The 9,942-nt window shown below is 35.0% G+C and overlaps 1 long non-coding RNA gene across 2 annotated transcripts; it reads left to right on the top strand.

Annotated features, from left to right (window-relative positions):
* The first annotated feature begins 6,919 nt into the window (after window positions 1–6,919).
* On the top strand, window positions 6,920–8,336 carry LOC139105367 (uncharacterized). Of its 2 annotated transcripts, XR_011546175.1 has the most exons (5): window positions 6,920–7,598; window positions 7,663–7,741; window positions 7,815–7,860; window positions 7,937–8,120; window positions 8,201–8,336. It is a non-coding gene; the product is annotated as an uncharacterized lncRNA (long non-coding RNA). The 2 variants fall into 2 exon arrangements; XR_011546174.1 differs by lacking the exon at window positions 8,201–8,336 and having other exon boundaries at window positions 7,937–8,182.
* The last annotated feature ends 1,606 nt before the right edge of the window (window positions 8,337–9,942 follow it).

Raw genomic sequence — 9,942 nt, 5'->3', positions numbered from 1 at the left:
GCCCAGGGAAATATAAATTATATAAAGCCGTACCATTACCGGCAAAACAAAATCTGGATGGAGACAAATATGCTACAATAAAACCGAATACAGAATATATTGCAATAAACGAAGACTCTGATAGCTACTATGAGTTAGAAAAAGAAGACTTGGAAAAATGTTCAACCACGAGTTCTACTTTAATATGTCCCGCTACATCTCCTTTAAGAAAGATAAGACAGACGCCCAGCTGCAACATCAACTTGATGCTTAATAGAAAATTAATATTAAATCAATGTAACATAATATTGCAGGAATTACAAGAGACATACTGGAAAGTTCTTGATACTCCAGGAAATTGGATTTTTAGTGCCAAGGGAGAAGAAGAAATACGAATTGAATGCGCCGGTTTTAGAGACCATGCAATTATTGAAAACTGTGGAACAATAACAATACAACCAGGTTGCAAAATTAAAGCAAAAACCGCCACGATGAGTCACCCGTCTACTCAAGCAACTAAATTTCTACATCATTACACACCATCTAGCAACCTCAGCATTCTTCAACTGTATGAACCAACGCGTGAAAAATTTAATATTAATTTAACGGAAACTACAGATGAAATATGGGTGTCAGATCATAGCAATATAGAAGCGACGCTCAATGATATTATTCAAAAAGCTCAACAACTTAGAGAAAAAAAATTCAAGAATGGAAAACTACTGCCTACAGCACCGTCGCCTGCAGCATTGGAGTACTAGGAATCATAATCTTTATCTTCTCCTTGACCTGTCGGACCCCATGTGTGGGCAAGACCCTGAACCGTCTTTTCCTAGAATTTTGCCGCAGGGGAAGAACTGAAAGACCGACACCACACCCCGCAGCTAGCTATATAAACCTATGTTACGTCCCGGCGATTGCGGATGTTTCAAAACAATTTCGAACCGCGGGTCTTAGGCATTTATGGGATCAAGAAAGTTCAGCGTGTTACGGCTTCCGATCAAGGGATTCTTTTACTCGCTCGGACCACGAAATATTTATTTTACAATTTATGAGGCATCTGGCACTGGTAATCTCCGGTATACAATAGTAATTATAGTCGGTTCACTATCTAAATATGGTTGATCTTCCGGATTTTCGTCAAGGTAATCTAGAAAACGATCTATCGTTTCTATACACAAGGGGCAATGTCGGATATTATGTGAATCTGCTATTAAAACACCACAATTGCTACATTCGTATTCTCCACTACGTATTCCGATAAGGATGCGATGAGACGGTACGTAGTCAAATTCTGAAGTCGGGTATCCGGAATTAAGCATGCATCTACGGCAAAAGGGAAGACGCGTAACCTTTTGTTCGAAGTGACGGTATCTGATCTCGCACCTAGCTTGGAGCAACCAATTGATAACTGCTCTGGTTAATCCCAAAGGAGCTGTGCTAACGGGCATTCGAGGACGGGGTCGATTTGGGCACATTTACGTTCTTTTACTGAGATTCACTCCCTATATGATCGATGAATATTTCTACTGGTTCTCCTAGCAAATATACTGTATCTCCGCTTAATTCAAGATAACGTATAAAATCGCGATGAACTAAGGGGCAAACGCCACAATTCCTGTAAGCTTCCGACAGCTCTAATTTTATTCTACACTCGCGACACTTTAATGTATTAGGAGCGTTCCCGAAATACAGGTAATGATCGACGACGTGTACAAAGTTGGATTTGAAAGAGTCTATTAAGGGTGCACAACCGAGACAATATAGCTCACGAGTTTCGCGATGTCGTCGGTATATTTTATGGACACAGCAAGCGTTTGCTATCCACTCTGATCTAGTAGCAGTTAGATTTAATAACGCGTAGTTTCTTTCGTTGACTCTACAGTAATTAGCCTGACTCGGCGGGCACATTTCCGTTTAAAACGAACATTACAAATGAGGTTGGCAGGTACTTACCCAATCTCGGCATCTCATCTGCGCTGCTTTGGATTGTTTCCTCTGCGTTTCTATGAATTCAGCGTCGCAGTCTTTGACTTCCTTCTGAGGTGGATTTTCGTAGGCTCTCCTGCGTGGGTCGTCCTTCGGGATGTCGTTCAAGGAAGGCCTCTTTATGACGTAGGTAATCGGCTTCAGATGATAGATCGAAGTTCCACAAGAGTGTCGATTTAGCGCGTGATAATACGCGGTGATTTTACGTATTTGATATTTACGGCCGCCGCGTCGTGATTTAGAGTTTGTCATGGGTAGTTTCACAGAATATGAATAAGTTAACTAAAAATTCCAGGCAGAAAGCGTGCAGTGCGGCTGCACCACTTCCAACGCAGGAATACCTGTTAGACTGAATCTCAAAGACGTGCAGTGCGGCTGCACCGAAATCAATCTTCAATCACACAGGTTAATAAATATAGCAAATAGTGAAACTGTTGGATTATGGTAAGGTAAGGTATCACTGAATCTAGCACACGATGTAGAATTAACAATAAGTATATATTCTAAAGTTACGTTACAATAATGTTGGTTATACAAGAATAAAGTTTAAGATATAAGTACGAACTAGAAGAAAATAGTAAAGGACCCGCACGCGGGATGGACTCTCCTTAGAGAGATGTGACTCGACTTAGAACTGGGTACGAAGTGAGCTCTCTAGCTCGGGCATGGACCTCCTTCGGTTTGATCCCCTCCATCGTCGTTGGCTGACGGTGGGGGTGATGCGCGCGCCGCCGCTGGCCGTTGATGGGGTGATGACGCAGGTGAGGATAATGCGCGCGCCGCCGCTGACTGTTGGTGGGGCGATGACGCGTCTGCTCTGCTGGCTGTTGCGTGGGGTGATGACGTAGGCGATGACGCAGGTCCATGTGGTACGCAATACGATTACGCAATACTATCTTATGCTTAATGCTATTCTTATATAATGTGTTTACGAAGTGGTATATTGACGCACATGCGTCTAAGTAGATTAATTCTTATAGGTCTAAAATAGATTAAAAGTGTCATACAAGTAAAAAGGCGAAAAATTTCTTAGGCGTAGTGTTTCTTATTAACTATGTGTTGTGGGGTCGTAACACCTCCCCCCTTAAAATAAAAGATTGGCCAATGTGCCAATGTTTTTGCTTAAAACTATACTTAATTATTTCCGTCTATATATTGACGCAATGATGCGTATGTATACTTGTGGGGTACCTTTTCTTCAGGGAAATCAGCTTTGGAGGTTGATGGCGGGTGAAGAGCTTCTATCGTTGAATGGGGTTTATCTTCTTTGGGGATATCTGGCTCTCGTTCCCTTGTTGGTTTTCCTCCCAGGTGTAGTAACAGGTGCGTGACTGAACTCCACAAGGCTCCCAATAGATGAAGACTCCATCCGTAGACGGTGTGTAGAGCGTAACCGTGAATAATGGTATCTATGCAGAGTTTTACAAATCTGATGATTAGGAAGATTGCCAGTATTCCTGCACTGGCTGATCCAAATGACATGAATCCTTTCCAGATTCGTCGTCCCGTATTTTCAGCAATATGATCGAGTGTGGCTTCATCCAGTAAGCCAATCATAGATATTGATCCAGGTGCGACTTTATTTCCCATCGCGCCTTGTGCAATGTTGTTAATCATTGCTGGTTTTTCCACTGGAATGTGACGTCCTGAAGTCCGAAGTGATCTCGAGACCTGGTTCGACCATGTAATGATGAATAATAATAATAAAAGGGTTCTTCTGCGGTTAAGGAGGCTAAAACTCCAAGATAAAGGTCACTTAATGATTCACTGTTGAAGAGTTGATGATTTGTTCCCAGAATAGATTTATTGTTGAACACAAATTTTTACAATATTTCAATATAATTAGTAAAGTTGGTCTTATAGTTTAACGAATTTATAATATGCGTATTTTTATTTATATCTTGACAGCGATAAAGTTGTAGCGCGAGAAAGTTTAAAGTAAAAGGGGTTGAATAATGGTAGAAGTAACTGAAGTAGTGGGCGCGATAAAAAGGTTGGCTTGTGGTTTTCTGAACTGCTTATATACTATTTTAGAACAATGGAAAGGAGTAGTTCTGACCTTGACAATCCTTATTTGGTTACAGAGTTTCAGATTGGTCCACGTAGGTTCAACCTTGGTTCCTTATATGGTAACGAATTTTGCTATTGGCTTGAAAGGCTGGCCTTGGTTCAAGAAAGTGTTTTGTCATGACTCAGAACTATGACTCACAAGTAAGCTCTGTTTTTCTATTATTTTATCTGATGGCCTTTAAACATACTTTACATAAATTGTCTAAGAAATGTCTTAGAGTATGTTTAAAGTATTAATAAATTCAGTCTTAAATCTCTCCATTTTTTCCTAATATTAACATATATAATATATATATATATTTTATAGTTTAAATTATTGAATGTAAAAGCTATTTTATTTATGGGACTCAAGGATATATCCTTGAGTCTATTTCTGTATTGAAGGCAGTGAGAGTGCTGGTTAAAATCTACTTTCTACCGCACTAGGTTTTAATACTTGGTTTAGATAGAAACAATTCTTCTATTTTAATCATTAATTAACTAAAGGATATTTATATATTTTATTTTATATATAAAAGAGTTGTTTCCTTACATTATACATATTTTCCAAGTATTTAATTAAAGCATTTCTTATTTTATATATAATATAGATTTTATATAATAATAATAATTATTATAATTGTTAGAAGTTGTTAAGTTTGTTAATTGTTCTCTACTGTTATTGTTTCTATTACAGGATAGCAGAGATAAGACCAGAGTTGCTATTTATCAACTAATAATAGGATGGTAAGAATTACATGCTTTAGTATATCTATATATATATAGAATAAAAGTTTTAAAAATTCATAAAAGCTAAATTAATAGGAATTAAGAAAAGTTATTTTGCAGGGATTAATGATTCATTATAGTCTTTAACTTCTATTATAAAATTTAAAGAAGGTCAATTGTTAACTTGAAATTGTTTATAACAATTTATTAATTTGTTTATTAATATAAGATTTTTAATTACTCAGTTGTGCGTTATAGCGATGAGTCTTTGTTCCGTTCGTAGTTGGTTATTAGGAGCATTAGTTTAGAAAATGTTGGTGTTACTATTTTGTGTCATTTGTGTCGGTCTCTGATTTTGAACAGTGGTCATAACTCGAGAACTAAAAGAGTTAGAAAGAAAATGTTTAATAGTTTTTTAAATGGGAGCTCAAATGTGACAAAATACACGTAACAGAATTTTGAATAATTGGATAGTGTTTTATTTGTTTATAACAATTTGGATAATTAACTAATTAAGAAAGTTTATTTATAGAACCATTTTTATTCCTTTATTCAATTACTTTATAAATAAATTAATAGTTTATTAATATTTTATAATTTAAAAGGTCTTTTATTAACTTTTGTATCTCTTGTTTTTCAGCAAAAAGGTATTCCAGTTCTTCAAATTATCGGAGTTTGTAAAATTCCTATATCTCGGAATCTATGAGGAGTAGAAGAAAGTATAATATATGGATTTGGGGTAATTTTGCAAATGCCGAAGGATGTACGGAACAGAATTTGAAAATAATGTACTTGTTTAATTTGTTTATAACAAATTTAATAATTAATTAATAAAGAATAACTTTTATAAAAGTTAATTTGAATATTTATTTACTCTTAATACAAATATAATTATAAGTTCTTGAAATGTTGCAAATAAAGGGAGTTCTCTCTGTACGTGTGTTGAAATGTATGTATGTATGGGTAAGAGTAAAAGTTTAAAAATTCGTAGCTGCTAAACTAATAAAAATTAAGAAAAGATATTTAGTATACGTTAATAATTCATAGGGAAGTATGATTTAGCGTTATAAAATTTGCGTGTTAATGGTTATTAAATTTAATTTATTTATAACAATATACTATTAATGCCCACAAAGGTATAAGTCTATATGGGTTTTTTAGATGGAAAATCATAGGGCTCTTCACATCTAAGAGGATATGGCTTGATCTTTAATGGTTTAATAATTATTAAGGATTTTACGCGGCTGATGTATCAGGAGAACATGAGTGGGTAACTTTAAAAATTTATAAGTCCAAAACTAAGGCAGATTAAGAAATGGTTTATAAGGGTTTGTTATTAGTTATTTAAGGCTCTTTAGAACGTATATAACAAAAAGTAAAAATTATTAAATTTTTAATTTTATGTTGGTTGATCGAGAGTCTAAGTTCTATAAGAGAGCTCACGCGGCTAAGTCCATCGTATAGTCTGTGCGGCTAAGTCCATCGTTCATTTTCGCGGCTAAGTCCGTCTCGAAATTCATACTTAGTAATTTTTATAGATGAAAAGACAAGAGTACGCGCGGCTAAGTCCTATGCCTTTACCATTCTCGCGGCTAAGTCTTTGTACGTACATTTATATATATGGTTCGAGGACCGATTGACTCCGGGTATTATTTAAATTAATTAGGTATGCAAGGTGAGTAAAAATTATTATTAGGGTATGGTTTTAAAGGAAAAGGTTCAAGGTTTAATTTAAATTAATCAGCATATTTTTATGATTATTATTTTTAAAAATATTAAGGGTTAAACTTGTGGTCCCGGTAATTACCGTTAGACGCAGATATATATGTATGTACATTGGCACTTACTGGGACTTTTGCCTTATAACGGGTGACTTTTCCTTTAATTCTTTTTATAAATTAGGTTTTTGATTTTATATAGAAAATGTTATAATAAAAGTTATTATAGGTCTTATAGGCTTTTCAAAAAAAATTATAATTAATATTGTTTATGGTTTATTATCAAAAGTTATATATTATAAGTTATATATATATTATTATTTAATAATGGTGTGATTATTTTCATATATTCTGTTTCTATAGAGAGAGACGAATACAGCTATATAATTTTTTCTATCAGTTATATTGTTTTTTATATTTTATTTTATTTTTATACGATTTGATTTGTGGTTCCTTAGTTTCATAAGAGAAAAGTTGAACTGAGAGATTCAAATTCAGGAAATTTTTATATCTCGGAAACTATTACAGATACCGAAAAAATGGTATATACAAAAGTTTTTGTATTTTTAACAACAAGATTGATAGCCATCACAGTTTTTATATTTTATATATAATTTTAATTGTTTATAACAATTGATATTAAAAAATGTCTTATTATGAAACTGTTATTTTTACGTATGTTGTTACCGTAAGACAGAAGAACATGTTTCTATATATTTTTTATTTATATATCATTGTTATAAGTTTTATTTTCAATAGTTAATAATTGTTCATAAGATTTGTTAGTAGGAGTTGTCACAAAATGTCGGTTTCTTGGGTCTACATGTGTAATTGAGTGTAGTTAGAGTAAATTTAATGGGTCAGGTTATGATTGGTTGGCTCTGGACTTGACTTAAAACGGACTTATTGTAGATGTCGCTTGTGTCTCTTTAAAGATTTGTCGAGTGACTGTACTACAAGTGGTGAAATTTATGAATGCCGGTGTAGTTGGTGTAGTAGAATTATTTTTAATAATATGATTTTTGAAAAATTTTCGCCGGTGGTGAAGTTTTTACCCGTGTTAATAAAACGTCTCCTAGTCGTCGCAGGATGTGACATCTCCCTTCATGGGGAAGTTCGGCCTCCGAACTTTAAGTAAGGTTATGTTTTTGTATATATTTGTTAAAGTATTTTGTTTAATTATTTATATATGTTTCAGGATAGCAGTAGGATCAGTCGATCGCAGAGTTGAATAAAGGATTATATTATTATGGAGTTAGTATAGCTGATTTTCAATGGTATGTAATAATGATTTATTATAGCAAAGTTTTAATTGTATTTTACAAAGTCTAACTACTTTATATGTTTCAGGGTATTTAATAAAGCGTACAATGTTCCCCTTATACCAAATTACTAGGTATGTATGTTCTATATGTATGTATTTAAAGTATATAAATTTAATGTATTCTTAATTATGATATTTTCTATTCTAGGTTGAACATTTTGGAGGTGGCTCTTTGTGGAACAATTTCATTTTTCCATCACCAGTATTAGATAAGTATATAGTATTTAAATTCTATTAAGCTTGGATTAAGGTTAGGAGTTATTGTATTTATTAATGCTTTTTTTTTGTTTTATTGTAGGTTTATTAGTGGAATAGCTTGGTTGATTAATAAGGTATGTTATAAATGTATAGCAGTTATATAAATGTTATTTTTATTTACTTTATAATATATATATATTTCTATCTATTTTAGTATATCCCATCACCAAGATGAACGCATACTGCTACTACTACTACAACTATAACAACTTTTTAATGTTATATTAGTGATAATGTATATATAATACTATAAAATACATTTGTTTTTATAATATAAGCGTGTTTAATTAATATAATAAGCCTTGGCCAGTTAATTGACCATTTGTAATATTGTTATATAAAGATAGGTTTTTTTTTTTATATTATATGGTGTTATATATTTTTCTTTTTTTTTTTAGGATTAATAGCATATACTTATAATTAAGGATTAATAGGTTTTATAATTCTCATACGTTTGTAATTGTATTTTAAGTTGGAACATTTTGTTGTGAAATGATTAAGTCGCAAATCAAATGATAAATCATTCGTTCGATTCCGTAATAATGTTGAATTACATAAGTACGACAAGTGTAACAATCGATCGCTCGTCGCGTTTGAATAATCAATCGGTAGCATCTACCACAGTGCATAGTAGTATGTTGTAAATTTCGTGAGATTGCATGAAATTGTCGGAAAGTTGTGTTTGGTCTGTCAGGAGCGCAAAATATATGCTCTGCAGTAGCGCACTGCGGGCACATCACCATATAATTTTCGACTTGTATATACCAAGCCGAATGACAGACTAAATTGTATGCCGGCATCGCGTTAAAATGTAAATAATCTCTATAATACGGGGGTACCTGCACGTGCGTCGGCTGTGGCAGTGGCGGGGATCCCTGAGGAACTCTTGTGGTGTGATCCCGGTCCCTCACATGCTCCATATAGGTTGGCCTGTCGTTTATGTAATCGTCCCGAGGGGAGTCCGGTGCCCGCGTTGTCTGCGTAGCAATCGATGGTTCCGGGGATGGTTCCCTCGGTCGCACCGGGGACGCTATCCCAACAGGGCGCATCGCGATGTATCCCTCGTTGTCATAGTTTGTCTGCGTGCTCACATTGTCTTCCTGTTCCGTATCCGGAAGCCTCCTTATCTCATCGAGTATTTCTCGAATGAGCTCTGGTGTCCGGGATCGTTGCACTACCGGTTCTTCGTACTGATAAGCACTTGGGGCGTCAGGCTGTCTGGCCGGTGAATGAAATACGTACGGGTCCGTTGGCCCGACGTCTGATTCTTGATGCGATGACATAATGGGTTGATTCCTGGGTCGGATACTTCTTCGGATCCTATCCGTTATTCTTCTCCAGTGTCGGCTCGCTTCTTGGCGATTCATATAAAAATTTCCTAAAAGTGACGGAACCAAAGGATTAGTCTTAATTTTAAATCTTATTTGCTTCAGTCACTTACTGCTTCCGGTAAAATAAAATATATATATTTTTTTTTATTTATAACTTTGATTCGACCGTCGTGGCTTCAGCACTCTTTTGGTTCGACTGTTCCTGGGGGATCTCAGGGTTTAGGTTTATATAGCTAGCTGCGGGGTGTGGTGTCGGTCTTTCAGTTCTTCCCCTGCGGCAAAATTCTAGGAAAAGACGGTTCAGGGTCTTGCCCACACATGGGGTCCGACAGGTCAAGGAGAAGATAAAGATTATGATTCCTAGTACTCCAATGCTGCAGGCGACGGTGCTGTAGGCAGTAGTTTTCCATTCTTGAATTTTTCTTTCTCTAAGTTGTTGAGCTTTTTGAATAATATCATTAAGCGTTGCTTCTATATTGCTATGATCTGACACCCATATTTCATCTGTAGTTTCCGTTAAATTAATATTAAATTTTTCACGCGTTGGTTCATACAATTGCAGAAT

This window comes from Cardiocondyla obscurior, linkage group LG09 (assembly GCF_019399895.1).
Source record: "Cardiocondyla obscurior isolate alpha-2009 linkage group LG09, Cobs3.1, whole genome shotgun sequence".
NCBI classification, from domain to species: domain Eukaryota; kingdom Metazoa; phylum Arthropoda; class Insecta; order Hymenoptera; family Formicidae; genus Cardiocondyla; species Cardiocondyla obscurior.
The sequence above is the reverse complement of the archived record's forward strand: the minus strand, read 5'-3'. Positions and strand labels throughout refer to the sequence as shown.